Here is a 20,312-nt window from a genome sequence, read left to right on the forward strand (position 1 = left end):
TGGCTTCCAGGTTAAACATGGCGAGGCACTTGGTCTTCTTGGTATGGGACCATCCACCACTTCCTAGATAAAGCCTTTCAAAGAAATTGGATATTTAACTTCTTATAGTAACCTTATGTTTAACTACAGAGACCACAATAGAAACACAAAATCGAAATGCAAAATCGAAATACAAAATCGGTAGCACGAAATCAAAACATAAAATCGCTAGCCTCTTGCGTTGGTGTTTCAGAATCTATGCAAAGAAAACTAACTAATTAATTTGAAGCGGAAACCATTAATTAGTTATACCTTTCTTTGTAGCTAAAGATCTCTTGATCTTCTGTTATATTCCTCTCCTCCTCTTGGACGTTGTGTGGGCAACGATCTACCAAGATGGAATCCACCCGAACCACTTCTTCTCCTCCAAGACTCTCGAGCCACCAAGGGATGCCAAAATAGGAAACTTTTGTCCTCTTCTTCTCCTCCAAGCAACCGGCCACCAAGTGCTTCTCCTCTTCTTCTTCTTCCTCTCCAAGCAACCGGCCACAAGGACTTTCAATCCTTGATACCACCGGCCCTAAGGAAGCAAAAGAGGAGATAAGTGGGGCGTCGGCCTAAGAGAAAGGGAGAAGGGAAGGGGTCGGCCACACCAAGGAAAAGAGAGAAGGCTTAAGGTTATGTGTGTTATTTTTTTTGAGGCACCCTCTACCTCTCTTTTATAATCTTTGGTCACGGTAAAAAAGGAAAGTTTTAAACATAATTAAAACTTCCTTATTTGTGACCTTCCTTTAAAAAAGAAAATTTTAACAACAATTAAAATCTCTCTTTTCTAAATTTCCTATTGTACATGACAATAAAGGAAAGTTTTAAAAACTAATCTCTCTCTTTTAAACATTGTATACGACTACAAAAAAAAAAGAAAGATTAAATTTAAAACTTCTCTTTTAAATCATAGTTACAAAAAAGGAAAGTTTTATCAAAATTAAAATCTCTCTTTTAAGCATTATAGATAACTACAAATAAGGAAAGATTTTAACAAAATTAAAATATTTCTTTAATCCTTTGTAGATAGCTATAAAAGGAAAGATTTTAAAAATTTAGAACTCTCTTTTAAAATCATGTGAATAGCTATAAAAGGAAAGTTTTCAACAAAATTAAAATCTTTCTTTTAACCATTGTAGATAACTACAAGAAATGAAAGATTTTAACAAAATTTTATTTTTTAAAAGGAAAACTTCCTTTTCCTTTTCTAGTGGTTGGCCCCTAGCTTGGGCACCAAGCTTGGCCGACCACCTCTTGGCTTCCAAGCCTATGCTTGGCCAGCCCCCTTGCACCAAGTAAGGATGTGGCCGACCCATTACTTGGGTAAGAAGTGGACTTTATGGAGGCTACAACAGAGACCGAGAGGAGAAATTGGTTTTGATCTCCCGATGAGCTTGAGCTTCCTATGTTCACCCTGAACACTGAACTCAAGTTCATCAATAATAACTCATACCACTAAAGAGTTATTATTGAACTATCGCACCAATCCCAAATTACATTATGGGCTCCTTCTTATCATGAGTGCATTAATCTCCCGGTGTTTAAGATATCGAATGTCCATTAATTAAATCAGTTACTGACAACTCACTTAATTAATATCTAGCTCCAAGAATAGTACCACTCAACTTCATTGTTATGTCGGACTAAGTCCACCTGCAGGGTTTACATGACAATCCTTATGAGCTCCTCAAGGGGACATCATCAACCTAGATTACTAGGACACAGTTTCCTTCTATAATCAACGACACACCATATAAATAATATCATTTCCCAACTTATCGGGCCTATTGATTTAACGAACTAAATCTCACCCATTGATAAATTAAAGAAATAAATACTAAATCTATGTGCTTGTTATTATATCGGGATTAAGAATACACATACCATAATAACAGAGGTTTTGTTCTTTTATGCAGTCAGTATAAAAAGAAACAACCTCAAATGGTCCTGCTCAATACATACATAGTGTACTAGTGTAACTTTATAGTCAAGATAAACTAATACCAAATTACACTACAACCATTCCAATGGTTTGTCCCAATCAATCTTGATTGTGAGCTACTATTTATAATTTATAAGGAACTTATAACATTATCTTCTGTGTGGCACCACACATCATGTTATCTACAATATAAATTGAATGAACAACTACATTTAACATAAATACAAATATTTGACCAATGTGATTCTTATCTTCATATAAAAAAATAGGCTTTTAGTATACATCCCAACACATCTGCTCGGTTATTCTTGCAAGCGGCTCGGCTTCCACCCACTTCGAGAAGTAGTCGATCGCGACGAGCAGAAATTTTTGCTGACCGATCGCCATGGGGAATGACCCAACGATATTCATGTCCCATTGGTCGAACGGGCAAGATACTGTGAACGCCTTCATTTCCTCGGTCGGTTGGTGCAGAAGGTTATGATACTTCTGGCAAGACAAGCAGGTGGCCACCGTCTACTCGACATCTTCTTGGAGGGTCGACCAAAAATATCCGGCCAAGAGTATCTCTCGAGATAACGCACGACTGCCCGGATGGCCTCCGCAGGAGCCTTGGCGCACCTCCCCCAGAATGTACTCGACATCTTCCGATCCGACGCATTTGAGTAGGGGCCTGGAGAAGACTCTCTTATAAAGCTAGTCCCCAATCAAGGTGAACTGTCCCGCTCTCTTCTTTAGCATGCGATCTTCTTCCTAATCGGCAGGTGTTACTCCCGACCGCAGAAACTTTGTCAGAGCTGTCCTCCAGTCATTCGGGAAGGTCATTTCTTCCATTTGGTCAATATGTGCCATAAGCGAGACCTGCTCGATCGGCTGCCCTATGGCGATCATCGAAACTCATCCGCTGTCTGGTTCTCCGATCGGGGGATCTTTTGTATAATGACCTCCTAAAAGTTAGTCTTCAGCTTCTCGAAGGCCTCCGCATAGAGCCTGAGTCGGGCATTGTTTATCTCGAACATCTCGGATAGCTGCTAAGCGGCCAACTGAGAGTTTGAGTGGATGAGGACTTTAGCGGCTCCCACATGTCGAGATGCCTGTAGGCCTGCTATCAATGCTTCATATTCTGCTTCATTATTGGAGGCTCGGTAGTCAAGCCGTGCGGAGAGCTGCATCCGGTCCTCCCAAGGTGAGATAAGCAATATGGCGATTCCACTGTCTTGCCGAGTGGATGAGTCGTCAACATATATCTTCCATGTTACCTCCGGCTCGACATTTTGAACCTCTATGATGAAATCTGCCAAGGTCTAAGCTTTGATTGTCGCTCGGGGTTGATATTGTATGTCGAATTTGTTAGTTAGAGCCCTAGAGCCAATCATTTGATGATTGTATGGACTCATGTATATCATATTCTTGTTATTATATTAAGGCATTTGGTTTTTGGTTATTATGCTTATTTGTATTAGTGTCAGATAAAATAAGTATAGTAACGTCCTTGAGTAGAAGGTTCTTACCTATATCAATCGATTGGTTGAATCGATAGTGAGATGATATAGGGAACACTACTCTAAATCATTCCTAGTCGAGTATTAACATTCAGGGACAATGTTAATACAATAAGACTAGCATGTAGGTCAGCTCGATGACTTGATCTCACAAGTCATGGATATAGAGATATCAAGCTGACACATGGGTATGCATTAGAGAATGTATACTGAATGACCCACCATGAGAAAGTATCATGGATCGTTATATGAGTGTCATATACTTTCTCATGTGACTATTAGTATGACTATTGGTCCTTAGACCTGAAGTCACCATGGTTCCCTACATAAGGAGTTATGTACTTTGGTTTCGTCAAACGTCACCCGTAACAGGGTGGACTATAAAGGCGATTACTGGGTATGTAATGAATTATGCAGAGGGATGTGAGTGATGTAGATGGGATCTATCCCTCCCATATGACGGGAGCGACATCGGTATTCTTGATAGAGTTAGACCACGAAGTGCATGACCATGCCCAAATGAGTCAACATTAGATGTTGAACTCATTTGATCGAGTGAGTCTACTTGGAGTTCAAGATTTAGATTGATTAGAGGATGACACGGTCTATGCCTCACATTGATCAATCTAGATGTCTAGGATAGAAGGACAATGTCACATATTGTGAGCAGTCACAATTAGTAGTCACAAGGTGATGTTGGATCTCGACATTTCTTGTAACTTGGGTAGTAATGATGTGTTGCTAGATACCGCTCATTACTTATGCTCCTAAATGGGTTTAGGGCATTGCCAACGTTACAAGAACCTATAGGGTCACACACTTAGGACATTTAGATGGAGATTTGGTTCATATGATGAACCAAGAGGATTAGATTCATTTATGAATCAAATTGGATTAAAAGTAATCCAAATTGGGCTAATTGAGTTAGACTCAAGTTGATTCATGTATTTAATGAGTCTAATTTAGATTATGACTCATTAGATCAATTTAATTTAATGAATTAGATTCATTATATTAAGTTGGCTTGAATCAAATGGTTAGATTAGATCAACCATGAGAGAGATTGAGTCAAGTTTGACTTGACTAGAGAGGAAGAGGAAGAGTCAAGTTTGACTTGACTCTTTGCCACATCATGAGTGAGGTGGCAAGATGTGGACCAATAGTATTATTCCACATCATCTTGTTTTGCCACCTCATGGAGGTTACAAGCCTCCATTGCATTTAATGTGGGTTGGCCACATTAAATGAGTGGAGGTTACTCATTTGCCACATCATTGTGAGGTGGCAAGATGTGGACCAATGGTAATGGTCCACATCTTCATGATGTGTCACATCATAGGAGTTACACAACACCTCTTAATGGCTTCACATTAATTGTGATTAATGTGGAATGGGAGTTACACTCCATGGAGTGGCCGGCCACACAAAAGTGGTGAATGAAATTTGATTTTCATTCAAGGCATTACTTCTTCTTCTTCTTCCTCAAGAGAGCTCTCTCCCTTTCCTCCTCTTACCGTGACCACACAAGGTGCTAGCACACCTTTTGTGTGTTTTCTCCACCTACGTGTTCGTGTGGATACTTCTAGAGGAGTATCTATTTTGATACTCTAGAGATCCGGCAATTCCTTGGACGAGCGGGAACGCGAAAGGGCACGCTTCGAAGGTATAACTCTCATCTAGTGTAGATCTAGAGTCTTTGAAACTCGTACTCGTATTTTCGTTCGGTTTTTCTTTGCACGGATCTACGGCTTTGGGTGATTCGGGGTTTCCGCGACGCGAAAAGCGGTTTTCGCGGCCCGAAGAACCCAACAGAATTCGCTTAACTCGATCACCCATTTGATTAGCCTTCCTGATGCTTCGGGGTTGAGAAGGACTCGCCCCAAGGTGCTATTAGTTAGCACAATGATTGTGTGTGCTAGGAAGTACGGACAAAGCCTCTGAGCAGTGAGAACCAAAGCATAAGTTAATTTTTCAAGACTGGTGTAGCGAGACTCTGCATCCTTCAATATATGACTCAAAAAGTATACATGATGCTACTCTTGGACATTCTGCCTAACTAGAGCCGATCCAATGACATGTTCATTGGATGATAGATAAATCCAAAGTGGCTCACCAACAATTGGCTTAGCTAATATAGGCAAGGAGTTAAGATATTGCTTTAGCTCTTCCAATGCTCGATCACACTCGGCGTCCCATTGGAATTTTCTAGCTCGGCGAAGCACTTTGAAGAATGGTAGGCTCCGGTCGGATGACTTGGATATGAATCTGGACAGCGCGGTGTTCCGACTGGTCAGCCGTTGAGCTTCCTTCAAGTTCCGAGGCGACGGCATGTCTTGCAACGCTCAGACTTTGCTGGGATTGGGTTCGATGCCCCGCTCGATGACAATGTAACCTAGGAAGCGACCACTCTTTGCGCCGAATAGACACTTGTCGGGGTTAACTTTATCCCATAAGTCCTCAACGTTCAACAGGTCTCCTCGATATCTGTGCATAGGTCAGCAACTTGGAGGGATTTTATTAATATGTCGTCAACATATACCTCTATATTACGGCTGATCTATCATCGGAACACCTTGTTCATCAGCCTTTGGTAAGTGACTCCAACATTCTTGAGTCCGAACGACATGACGTTATAGCAGTACGTTCCGTCGGCCGTAATGAAGCTGACCTTCTCCTGGTCCTCACGGGCGAGCGGCACTTGGTGATACCCTTGGTAAGCGTCGAGCATGTAGATCAGCTCGCAACTCACCGTTGAGTCCACCATCTGGTCTATCCGGGACAACGGATAGAAGTCCTTTGGGCATGCCTTGTTCAAATCGCAGAAGTTGATGCAGATCCGTCATTTATTGCCCGGCTTGGAGACTAACACGACATTAGCCAGCCAGCTCAGGAATTGAACTTCCCTAATATGGCCAGCCTCCAGCAATTTCTCTATCTCCGCTCGGATGATCAAATTTTGCTCTGCGCTGAAGTCCCTCTTTCTTTGCTTCACCGACCGAGCGTCCGGTCGGACATGAAGCTCGTGCTGAGCCATGCTCGGGGAGATACCGGGAAGCTCGTGTGCCGACCAGGGGAACACGTCATAATTTTATTTAAGGCAGGTGATCAACTCTACCTTCTTCTCCACCTCCAAGTCGGTGGCAATAAAGGTGGTTGCTTCCGGTCGGCTGGGATGGATTTGAACCTCCTCCTTTTCTTCATACACCAATGTGAGAGGCTTTTCAGTGATTACGTTCACCTCCAAGCGTGGATTCTTCCGAGCACTACTAGCTACGGATTTGACCATCTCGAAATAGCATCACCGAGTGGCCAGCTAATCACCTTTAACCTTGCCCACCCGGTCGTCTACCGGGAACTTGATTTTTTGACAATAAGTAGACACTACCGCCTAAAACTCATTGAGAGTCGGTCGGCTCAAGATGACGTTGTAGCCCGACGGGGCGTCCACCACGATGAAATTCGTGGTTCCGGTTCTCCTCAATGGTTCTTCCCCGAGCGAGATGGCAAGTCGGGGCTGTTCGAGCGGTAGCACTTCATTGCCTGTGAAACCATAAAAAGGAGTCGTCATGGGCAGCAACTCATTTCAATCAATTTGTAATAGATTGAACGCCTTCTTGAAGATAATGTTCACCGAACTCCCTACATCAACAAAAGTTTGGTGAATAGTGTAATTATCGATTACTGACCGGATGATCAGTGTGTCGTCGTGAGTGATCTCTACTCCCTCCAAGTCGCTGGGGCCAAAGTTGATCTCGGACCCTTCGACCTTCTCCTTGCTACATCCCACCACGTGGATCTCCAACCGCCGAGCGTACGACTTCCTGGCTCTGTTAGAGTCGCCGCCAATCAACCCTCCGGCGATTATGCCTATTTTTCCTCGAGATGTGTTGCTTCTGTTTTCCTCTTCCTGAGCGGAAGGTCTATTTCGCTCGACCGGGACTCAGGAGGGATCAGTGTCATCCCTCCGTTGATGTTGATGGTGTCGCTCGGGCGCCCTTCTTTCATCCTCCCGCTGCCCAGTAGATAATGTGTTTGTCACCGATCGGATGAAGGAGATCGATGGCGGAATCCTCTTGGAGCCAGTCGGCTAACAATTGGTATCAGACCGTGGTAATCACATGTGTTGTGGGTTGCCGACTGGTGGAAAGAACAGAACATCGATGTCCTCACCTTGTCTTTTGTCGCCTTCTGCCGACCGAAAGCCACATGCTACACGACATGTGTCCTAGTCTCCTAGTGTGGCCGCGCTCCTACGACCCTCGGCCTTTTGGGCGGCTAATGGCTACTTGACTGTCGGCGTTCGGTCGCCGCCGAGGGTTCGGTTGGCGCCTCTTTTCTTCTCGCCGCTAGGACTTCTTCCACATTTATATATTCGTTGGCCTTCTTGAGCATGTGGTCGAAGTCCCTGGGCGGCTTCCTGATGAGACATCGAAAGAAGTCTCTTTCGACGAGCCCCTGAGTGAAGGCGTTCATCATTGTCTCGGATGAGACCGAGGCGATGTTCATGGCTACTTGATTGAAACGCTGTATGTAGGCTCAGAACGTTTCTTTTGATCCTTGCTTCAAGGAGAAGTGGCCGACGCTCGTCTTTTGATAGCATCGGCTACTAGCAAAATGATGTAAAAATGCAGCTCGAAAGTTCTTGAAGCTGCGTATAGATCTGTTTGGCAATCTTTTGAACCAACGTTGCGTCGATCTAGAGAGGGTAGTGAGAAAGACTTGACACTTCACTCCATCTGTATACTAATGTAGTGTGGCTTCATTATCGAACCTATCCAGATGATCATCTGGATCAGTCGATCCGTTGTATGTCCCGATTGCCAGCGGGGTATAGTGTTTGGGCAGAGGGTCTTGTAAGATCTCCTCAGAGAACTGCCGATTGATCTATTCGGGCGACACGTGGCTTCGGGGCGCCTTGTCCTTTCGTGCGTCCCGAATGGGAGCATCATCCAAAGACGATCCTCGTTCTTAATTCGCCTGGGCTATTTCTGAGGGGGTTTGGAACAAGGCGCGATGGAAGAGGATCGGTGCAGGCGGCGCTTCCCCCTGTATGTCGGTCAACCTTCTATTCTGCCCCCATACAGAGATTTGCTCCGCTCGGTCTTCCTGCCCCGCTCGTCTCTCGGATGCCGATGTTGCAAGATGCGGCGCTTGTCGATCGGCTAACGCCTGTTGTGTTGTTGTTGCTCGATCATCTTTGCCGCTCGAGCTTACACGAGCATGTCGAGCTCTTCTTGGGTGAGCGTCACGGTGGTGAGTCATCTGTTAGGACCCTTGGCAGCCGACTAGAGGGGGGGAGTGAATAGCCCCTGCACAAAATTAAGCAAAAATACTTTCCTCAACTTATAACTTAAACAAACACTTGCATAAAAAAAAATAAGGAAACCAAAAAGACAGAGACATAGAAGTTTTTACTTGGTTACAACCGAGGAGGTTGTTAATCCAAGGAAGTAGAGCGCACTAATAACTCCTTCAGGTGGAGAAGACTCTTTACAGCTGATCCTATCCGGAATCTGAGTCAGACGGACCGCCGGGCGAGGTGGATGGAATGTTGACGAAGTCGCGGTGTCCCGGAGGGGGGTATGCTGAGATGGCTTCTACGTTGACCAAGTCTTCAAAAGTCCTCTGGTCAACGCTACCTGCAGCCAGCGACCGGGTCCCCCCGGTCCCTAGTACCCCGAAATTGATCCCATCCGGAATCTGAGTCAGACGAACCGCCGGGCGAAGTGGATGGAATGTTGACGAAGTTGCGGTGTCCCGAAGGGGGGTATGCTGAGATGACTTCTACGTTAACCAAGTCTTCAGAAGTCCTCTGGTCAACGCTACCTGTAGCCAGCGACCGGGTCCCCCCGGTCCCTGGTACCCCGAGGCTCGAGGCGGATCCAACGAACATATGAGTATAAGACTAAGCCATAAAATAATGAAATATGCATAGAATATGAACGGAGAACGTACTCTGGCCCAGGGGGCGCCCTCGGATGGGACGCGACTTGAGTTGTCGCGACCCGGAAGAGTAGCCGACTCCTGATCAGGATGGAGAGCTGGATCTGACAACGCGGAGCCGGAAGACGAGCTAGAGATCCGGATATAATACCAACACGCAGACTGGGATAAGGCACTGGCACGCAGACCGGGATAAGACACCGACACACAGATCGGGATACGACATCGGCATGCAGGCCGGGATAGAATATCAACACGCAGGCCGGGATATGACTTCGGCACGCAAGCCAGGATATGAGATCGGCATGCAGGCCGGGATACGAGATCGGCATGCAGGCCGGGACACGCGATCGGCACGTAGGCCGGGAAATGACATACAGACATGCACAACGCATAGGTTGGAACACATGCCACAAGCCAGATCGGCACAAAATCGGAACACAATAATGGCACGTAGGTCGGGGGCCTACAACGACGAGGCAGCTACGCCGTATAAGCGTCGGAAACTTAAAAGCGGCGACCCTTAGCCATAACACGGAGGGAGCAACAACTGCGTCGCAAAGGCCCTAACTATGAGGGTGACCAGTAGTGCCGGGCACGACTCCGACAAATACGATGTCAACACAGAGAAGGAGAAAGGGTTGTCCCCGTTCGCAATGGGGGTCGTGATGCGCAAGGGGAGCAGAGAGGAAGTGGTGGCTGGAAGTTGCTGTCGGCGAGAGAGGAAGCGACAACGGTGTGCGTCTAGCGGCGACATCGCGAGGAGGAGGGATAGAGAGGTTGTCAGTCCGGCTGGTGAGCTTAGGCGACTAGGGCTGCGAGATAGAGAGAAAGGGATGTGGTGGGGGTTGTAGCACCGGCAGCTTCGTCGGCGTCAACCCCCCTCCCGAGCATCTCCTGTTGGTGGTGTCGTCGAGAGAGACGAAGGAGGAGGAGGTGGAGAGGAGCAGGCATAGCGGCCAACGGCGGCTCTGGCAAGGATCGTGAGAGGGAGGTAGCGGCACGGTGAGGAGAGAGAGACGAGAAGAGGTGAAGACCGGCGGTGGTCGGCGTCGAAGCCGGCAAGGAGGAGAAGGCAGAGAACTTTGCTGGCGGCAGAAGCTCCAAACGAACCCCCCCCCCCCCCCCCAATCTCTACAATGCCCTCCTTTCCCCCTTAAACCCTCACCACCCCAAAGACCAAAGTGCCCTCCCCTCTCCACTTATTTACCACTCTGCCATATATCCGTATCACAAGCCTCCCCCTCAAGTCTAGTCGAAAGAGGTGCAAGTCCAACTGACTAGACCCCTCCAAATGAAACACAGAATCACTACTAACTACAGAGTCGTATCGTGGGTCTGTCACATAACGTCGAACGAGTAACTGTGGCGATGCTGAGCAAGGGACCCAAATAGAATCGAGCGAGCGACGAGAAATCGCGACCGGGCAATAGAGAGACTGATCGACGAGCGAAGCCATGAGCGCGACTGGGAAAGTGCCAACTGAGCGATGATAAATCGCGACCGAGCAATGGAGAGAATGACGGACGAGCAAAATCATAATCGTGACCGAGCGAGTGTCTACCGAGCGACAGCGAATCGCGACCTGACAATAAAGAGCATGACCGAGCGAGTGCCGACCGAGCGACCGTAAATCGCGACCTGGCAATAAAGAGAATAATGGAAGGCCGAAGCCGTGAGCACGAATGAGAGAATGTCGACCGAGCGATAGTGAATCGCGACCGGGCGATAGAGAGAATAATGGACAAGCGAAGCCGTGGGCGCGACCGAGAAAGTGCTAACCGAGCGACCGAAAATCATAACCGGGCAATAAAGAAAATGATGGTCGCGCAAAGTTGTGAGCCCGACCGAGAAAAATGTCGACCGAGCGACAATAAATCGCCACCAGGAGAGCGTCGACCGAGCAACAGTAAATCGCGATCGAATAATAGAGAGACTGATCGACGAGCGAAGCCGTAAGTGCGACCGAGAAGGTGCCGACCGAGTGACGATAAATCACGATCGGGAAAGTAGAGAGAATGATGGAATTTCCAAGGCGTGAGTGCGACCAAGAAAACCCTTAAGCGATAGGCTGATCAACATAAAGCGAGTAGCCGAGTGGTACCCTCGAGTGATCAAGCTAACATCCAAGCAACATCGATGGACGAAACGTGAATGGCGAGCGTCGGGCAGCGCAGCAAGTGGAGCGGTGAGCGTCGACCGAGCAACAACGATGAGCGAAACGTGAATGATAAGTGCCGAGCAGAGCGGTGAGTGAAGTTGTGAGCGCCGATCGGGCAACAGCGATGAGCGAAACGTGAATGACAAGTACCGAGCAGAGCGGCGAGTGAAGCGATGAGCATCGATCGGGCAACAACGATGAGCGGCGCGGATAATGAGTGCTGACTAGAGCGGCGAGTGGGCGGTGAGTATGATGAGTGCTGGGCAGAGCGGCCAGTGAAGCGGTAAGTATGATGAGTGCCGGGCAGAACGGTAAGTGAGCGGTGAGTATGATGAGTGCCGGACAGAGCGGCAAGTGAGTGAAGTGAGGAGTGTCGACCGGGAAGGTCGTTGGGCGTGAGAGCCTTGCTCACTTATAACTCGCACTGGGGCGAGAGTCTGGGACAGCCGACCGGGAAGGTCGTTGGGCGTGAGAGCCTTGCTCACTTATAACTCGCACTGGGACGAGAGTCTAGGACAGCCGACCGGGAAGGTCGTTGGGCGTGAGAGTCATTCTCACTTATAACTCGCACTGGGGCGAGAGTCTGGGACAGCCGACCAGGAAGGTCGTTGGGCGTGAGAGCCTTGCTCACTTATAACTCACACTAGGGCGAGAGTCTGGGACAACCGACCGGGAAGGTCGTTGGGCATGAGAGCCTTGCTCACTTATAACTCGCACAGGGGCGAGTGTCTGGAGGCGTGAGAGCAGAGCTCACTTATAACTCGCACTGAGGCGAGAGTCTGGGACAACCGACCGGGAAGGTCGTTGGGGGGTTGAGCGTGAGAGCAGTGCTCACTTATAACTTGCACTGGGGCGAGAGTCTGGAGTAGCCGACCTGGAAGGTCGTTGGGCGTGAGAGTCATGCTCACTTATAACTAGCACTTGGGCGAGAGTCTGGAATCCCGATAGGGAGGTAATCCGGAGGCTTGACTAGCACTTGATCTGGAGACCTGGCCAAGAATTGATCTGAAGGTCTGACCAGAACCTGATCTGGAGACCTGATCAGGAAACAATCTTAAGGCCTGACAAAAAAGCAATCTGAAGGCCTGACTCGGAATTGATCTGGAGATCTGACTAGGACTTGATCTGGAGACCTGATCGGGAAACAATCTTAAGGCCTGACAAAAAAGCAATCTGAAGGCCTGACCCGGAATTGATCCGGAGGCCCGACCGGGAATTGGTCTGGAAGCCCGACTGGGAATTGGTCTGAAAGACCGACCGGGAATTTGTCCTTCGGATGTGTGAACCCTTCCTTGACCGAGAACCACATGGAGATGTCGGTCTTGAGAAAGTACTCCATACGGCTCTTCCAATATTAGAAGTCCGCTCCGTCAAAGTAGGGTGGACGATTGGTGCTAAAACCTTCCTTCATAGCCATCTTCTTGCTCTTTAGGGTGTTAATCCGGATGAAGAGCGTCTTGCTCTGATACCACTTGTTAGGACCTTCGGACGGCTAGAGAGGGGGGGTGTGAATAGCCTCCACTAAAAACTCAATCAATTCCTCACAAAAGCTTGTTAGCACAGCGGAAATAAACAAAAAGAAAACTGATGCAAGGAAAGAAACACAACCCACAGCTTACACGAGTATGTACGAGGTTCGGGGATAACTTGCCCCTACTCCTCGGCGTGTCCGTAAGGTGGACGATCTCTTGATCTTTCGGTAGATCACACCCCGAACAAATTCCGGCTAAGTATTTCTCCTTCTCGGTGGAGTAACCTCTCCACAAAGTCACAGAAAAGATTTGAAATGAAGCACAAGACTTACAGAGTTCAGTGGCCAAAAGAAATTAACAATGAAACTTACAGCCATGAAGCAGAACACAAAGACAGAAGAGATTCCTCAGCCAAGAGCTCAACAACACAGCACCCTTGCTTCGGTCGACAGAGAGTTTTTTAAAAATCTTACCAAACCTCTCTTCTGCCTTCTTCTTATTCTGCTTCTTTCTCACTGTCTTCAGCCAGAGCCGAATCACTGTCACCTGTATCGAATCACTGCGACCAACTCAGGCGTCGCCAATCACTCTTCCTCCTCATCTGGTTCTCTGAACTCACACCAATACCATCCATGGTCTTCACTGGTGTCTCTGAGCTCGAACCAATAAGCAAGAGTCAAGCTGTTGCCAACTGATCAGTGAATGTTGACGCTCCAATTGCACCATTTGCAGTGAAACACGATAGAAAGAGCATTTGGTCTTATTCTTTCGATGGAGCTTAATTTGAAATTAAGCACTGATGACACCGCAACTGTAACTCAAAAATCTCACAGCAGATGATTTGATCGGTGAATCGAAGTGAATGAAAGCAACAGAAGACAAACGACATTGTTGTGGATCGGTCAGCAGACCGATCCATAGCCTGACCGATCAGGACACCCCGATCGATCCAGGATTCTGATCGATCCGTGGACCGATCAGCCTATGGTGGATCGGTCCACGGACCGATCCCCCTATCGCTCCGAATCCCATCGCATCCTTCTTCCCCGATCGGTCCACGGACCGATCGGATATACAATTGCTTTGTGGTTACCGATCGGTCACGAGGCCGATCGAGATAATCCATTGTTTGTGTAGGTTACCGATCGTCACGAGACCGATCAGATAATCCAGATGATCGGTCGATGACCGATCCAATCAATATCATGGATCGGTCAACAGATCGATCCAATGTCTCTGTTAGTTTTAGAGCTTCCCTAACCCTAACGTCCGGTCTCGAGAACGAGCTACCAAGCCCTCTCTGACCTAGTCTAGAGAACAAGCTACCGAGCCTTCTCTGACTTCCACGTCCGGTCCAGAGACCGAGCTACCGAGCCCTCTCTGACCTAATCCGGAGAACGAGCTACCGAGCCCTCTTCGACTTCGTCCGGTCCAGAGAACGAGCTACCGAGCCCTCTCTGACCTAGTCCGGAGAACGAGCTACCGAGCCCTCTCCGACTTCGTCCGGTCCAGAGAATGAGCTACCTAGCCCTCTCTGACCTAGTCTAGAGAACGAGCTACCGAGCCCTCTCCGACCTAGTCCGGAGAACGAGCTACCGAGCCCTCTCCGACCTAGTCCGGAGAACGAGCTGCCGAGCCCTCTCCGACTTCGCGTGCCAAGTATCCGTACTTGGACTTTTCCTCTCCACATGATCAACCTTGATCATTAATCAGTCTGAGTTTAATTAATATCTGATACAAACTTAAATTAGTGTCAATATCAAAACAACAGCCAGGTCAGACTGTATTAACAGTGGAGAGGAGCAGGCATGGCAGCCAACGGCGACTCTGGCGAGGATCGTGAGAGGGAGGTAGCGGCACGGTGAGGAGAGAGAGACGAGAAGAGGTGAAGACCAGCGGTGGCCGGCGTCGGAGCCGGCAAGGAGGAGAAGGCAGAGGAAACTCTGCTGGCGACGGAAGCTCCAAACGAACCCCCCATCTCTACAGTGCCCTCCTTTCCCCCTTAAAACCCTCACCACCCCAAAGGCCAAAGTTCCCTCCCCTCTCCACTTATTTACCACTCTGCCATATATCCGTATCAACAGCAATGATCGCACAAAGACAGAAAGCTAAATCGAAAACGGGAAGCATACAAGTGTTGTTGCAAGAATGCTTGTTGTTTTTAGCTTCTTGGACCAAGGTTGTATTTATAACCTTGGTGGGGGCACCTGGAAGGGTTCCGAACGTCTAGAAGGGTTCCAGGCGCCTAGAGGGGGATAAAACTTTATTCCATTCGCAACAGATCGTAGTCAAATACAATCCGGATAAACTTCGATTCTGGCCGCCCGGACCAAAAAAGTCAATCATGTTGACTTTTTCCCGTCCGGGCCTTCCGCTTACTTCGGTCCAAGTCTTCGGCTCCGGCTCCGCTCGCTTGGGTGATTTCGGTTATCCGGAATAGGGCTCACCCGAACCCAATTTCCAGCCTTCTCCTTGAGCAACCTTTCGGTCCGGCTTCTCGTCCCTCGGAAACACCGCGCACCTCCTTCTTGTCCGCCCGCGTACTCTTCCGCAGCACCTCGTCCCTCAGACGTATTGAGCCCGTCGGCTCTCTCCTGTGCCGCCCTTCTCGCTAGCTGCGTCTTTTACTCGACTTCCTGTGCTCCTAAGTTCTTGCACACTTAAACATAGGGTTAAACACAACAGGACCTAACTTAACTTATTTGATCATATCAAAACAATCTTAGGGTACCAACAATCTCCCCCTTTTTTATGTGAGCAACCCAAATTAAGTTAGGGTAAACCAACATAAAATAAAAGCAATAATTTTGCAATTAAAGTGCAAAAAAGTGAAATTTGAAATTAATATCTCCCCCTAGACTTAATCTTCCCTTCTCCCTCTTTGATCACATAAAAAATGGGGTACAAAAAAAATCAAAGGGTTAAATTTTTCAAAAAAAAAAAAAAGGAAATTTTTAGTAAAAAAAATTGATTTTCAACATTTTGAAAAATTCTGAAACTTTTGAAAATTATTTTTATATGACTTAAAATAATTTTAGAAAAAATTTCTAAGTAAATTTTTTTTTTTGATATCATAAAAAAATCAATATTTTTCTAAGTTTGCAAAAACTAATTTTGTAGAAATAATTTTGGAAAAAGTAAAGCTGATACTTTAAAATAAAAACTTTTAAGTTAAAATTTTTAAGTTCAAAAAGATTAAAAAAAATAGTAACTATTTAAAGTATTTTTTAATTATAATTAAGTGATTTATCAGTTAGTCAATTAAACATTTTATTTTGTTAATTGGTTTCTAGGCTGTGGTGAGACAGTAGGCTTTCTTGGTTATTGGATCATCAATCACTTCTAGACAAAGTCTTTGAAAGCTCTAAGTATAATTAAACTTTAATTTAGACAAGTCTTTGAAATCTAATATAGGTTCCTTCCAACTGAATTAACTAGAAATTTCTTTGGTATATATTTCTGAGAAATTTTTCTAATTTATCCTTTGTGGTGATAAAAATACCAATTTAGACCATTAAATTTTCTACTACTTGTATTATATGAGCATGCATGATTTTTCAAGTTCTTTATTTCTTTTTGTAAAATGTCATTTTCTAATTTTACTTTGTCAAATTCTTCTAATAGACAAGATTTAACTAGAATTAATTTCAACTCTTTATTTTCTTTTTCAAGTTTGCAACAATCTTTAGTTAATAATTTAATACATTTTAACAACTTATTAGGTGGAAGAGATCGTACCTGACTTACCTTGTCAATTTCGTTGTACGTAGCTCCCCTTGAACTGATGCTTTCTTCTATTGACGCTCCCTCTTCATCGATGCTCTCGATGCTCATTTTGGACGAGCTTTCTTCGTGTTTGTCTTCTTGATGACTTGCCATCAACGCAAGTCCGGAAAAGGCTTCGACCTCAATTCGGATGGCGTTTCATCCCACGTCGCCTTTAGGGTCTTGTACTTGTTCTTGCCTTTGTCCTTCTTGTTGATCTTTAACTTAGGGCAGTTATCTTTAACATGCCCTTCTTCATTACAGTGGTAGCATCTGATCGTTTTTCTCTTTCTACCCGTTTCGTCGTCGTTGAGAGAGGACTCTAAAATTGGTTCGTCCATCTTTGCCTTAGGGCAATGTCGTACTTTGGCTCCTTCTTTGTATATGTACATCTCGATTTATGGGCTTCAAAGGTTGAAAATAATTCTTCTAAGGTAACATATTCTAAATCCTTAGAGATATAGTAGACATCTACAAATGATGCATATTTCATATTTCTAGGGAATGTATTAAGAGCGTACCTTAGCGAATCTCGGTTGCTTACCTTTTCTCCGAACTTTGAAAGTACGGTGATGAGCTCCTTGATCATCGTGTGAAGGTGTGCAATTGTTTTGTCTTCTTCTAATTAGAGGTTGCTGATCTGGTTATAAAGTAAGTCCCGTCTCGCAAGTTTCGCCTCTGAGGTTCCTTCGTGAAGTTCCAGGAATTTTTCCCAGAGCTCCTTGGCAGACCCGTAAGCTCCGATCCGATTGACTTCTTGTGGCGGGAGGATGCTCAGCAGATGAAACTCTGCTTTGCCGTATGCCACAAATTCTGCTTGTTCCTTCTTCGTCCATTAATACTTTTGCTTGCCTTCGGGCGCTTCAAAACTGAATTCCATTATTAATAATAAATCAAAGTCTGTTTTGAAAAATACCTCCATTCTCTTTTTCTAGCTCGCGAATTCCCCATCGAACTTTGGTGGGTAAATGCTTGGTCCATCCATCTCGTGTGCTTCGTTTGGATGTTAGTCCTCCTGAAGTGAGTCTTGCTCTGATACCACTTGTTAGGACCCTTGGCGACCGACTAGAGGGGGGGTGAATAGCCCATGCACAAAATCAAACAAAAATACTTTCCTCAACTTATAACTTAAACAAACACTTGCATAAAAAAATAAGGAAACCAAAAAGACAGAGACACATAAGTTTTTACTTGGTTACAACTGGGGAGATTGTTAATCCAAGAAAGTAAAGCGCACTAATATCTCCTTTAGGTTGAAAAACCTCTTTACAACAATAATTGCATGAAAACAGAAAGCTAAATGAAAAATTGGAAACGTATAAGTGTTGTTGCAAGAATGCTTGTTGTTTTTAGCTTCTTGGGCCAAAGCTATATTTATAACCTTAGTTGGGGCGCCTGGAAGGGTTCCAGGCACTTGGGCGAGGATAAAACTTTATCCCCTTCGCAACGGATCGCGGTCAAACGTGATCCGGATAAACTTCGGTTCCGGTCGCTCGAACCAAGAAAGTCAACCATGTTGACTTTTTCCAGTCTGGGCTTTCCGCTCCAGTTCCGCTTGCTTTGGTTCGGGTCTTCTGCTCCGGCTCTGCTCGCTTGGGTGATTTCGATCATCCGGAATAGGACTCACCCGAGCCCAACTTTCGGCCTTCTCCTCGAGCAACCTTCTGCTCCGGCTTCTCGTCCCTCGGAACGTTGCGCGCCTCTTTCTCGTCTGCCCGCGTACTCTTCCACAGCACCTCGTCCCTCAGACGCACCAAGCCCATCGACTCTCTCCCGTGCCGTCCTTCTCGCTAGCTGCGTCTTTTGCTCGACTTCCTGTGATCCTAAGTTCTTACACACTTAGACAGGGTTAAACACAACAGGATTTAACTTAACTTATTTGATCACATCAAAACAACCTTGGGGTACCAACATCATCCAGCGTCCTCCATCTTTTCGGCTTGGATGCAGGTTAAGTTCCCACATACGACGCTAAATATGATCATGTCCGAAAGTCGATGAGATGGAAAGTCGGAGATGTGGCACTCCCACTGACCGCCTGCAGACTCCGCTCGGACCTACAACACAAACTACATCAGTGCCGGACCAGGGAAAGGGTCTCCGGCGTTGGCCCTTCGACGCTCAAGTCAGTCACTGACGATGAAGTATAAGGCGGAGCAACAAGAAGACTGCAGCGCAAACAGTGAAGATTGCATACCACCGTCGATGCTTGGACCCCCCCTTTATATAGAGCTCCGGTAGCGTGCGAGCACGCTTCTCAAAGTTTTTCGTGAAAAGACTTGTCAGTAAAATGTCCATGACACAGTACCTTAACGGACCGAGCATATCTCTGAAGTGACAGTGGAAGCTTTCGCCGTATGATCTTCTGGCTGTCCATGTCTGGTGTTGGGCGGCACCAACTCCCAAAAGGATGTCACTGGATATCAAAGGGAGTATACTGCAAGGTCGAGCGGGTTGGCTGCTCGGCCGAGATCTCGCCGCTCTGGTTCCCCGTCCCAGTCGGCTAGAACCTCGCTACTCCTGTGCGTGTCTGCTCGACCGAAGTTCCCCTCTGCCAATGCCACTGCTGAGACTTGCTGCCAGGCCGAGCGGGATAGCCGCTCGGCTGAAGTTGAACTCTGTCTATATCAAACTCCGTTGTCTGGCCGAGCGAGGTAGCCGCTCGGCCTGACTTCTGCAACTCGTCGCCTGCTCTGTTCGGCGTCCAATAATCCATTGAGCATTGGTCGTTTCACCCCGTATCGAAGGCGACGGTGGATCAAGACCTTCTTTTCCGGTCGGAACATGTTTCACCTGATCGATCGATGCTATCCACGTAATAATCATTTTGACTTTAACCCCTATCCTGATCACAGAATGAAATCCTTCATCATCAATCATCAACGCATCAGATTGATTTTTGAAGGGACTATTATTACTTAACTTCACTTCATTAGTGCGTCCTAAAAAATGTGTCTGTCTACTTTCTCTATGGTAATTTTCCTGGTCTAGAAAAGTAAGCCCTTTGTTTCATTTGTTATATGCTTTAGGGTCACCATCAGAGACAACATCGTCCTAAGATTGATACGGCTCGATCCACTATCTTCGTATCATGAATGGGTGGCCGTGGGGTAGCTGCTCGATCCCCTCTAATTGTTTAGACATCCTTCTATCTTCGTGACTTTGACCTAGTCTTTAAGTCAAAGTGTGGGACATGTATAGTGTTAAATTACGTGAATGTGTGAAGTACGATTATGCTAGCCAGAAGGTAATTAATGTACGTCTCGCTTCTATTAATTCGTGGTCTAACGCGAAAATGATAAATCACTTATCACTATTAACTTTTGATTAATATATAAAAAAATTATTTATTTTAATTTTATCGAAATTCGAACTCAGATCTTATAATAATAATATCTCATATTAACTACTAGATCCATCCGAACACACAACATTAAGATACAGGCAAAATTACAGCAGAAACATATAATATACTCCATTCAAGGTCATACACTCTATTTAGA

The sequence above is a fragment of the Zingiber officinale genome, chromosome 7A, assembly GCF_018446385.1.
Source record: "Zingiber officinale cultivar Zhangliang chromosome 7A, Zo_v1.1, whole genome shotgun sequence".
NCBI classification, from domain to species: Eukaryota; Viridiplantae; Streptophyta; class Magnoliopsida; order Zingiberales; family Zingiberaceae; genus Zingiber; species Zingiber officinale.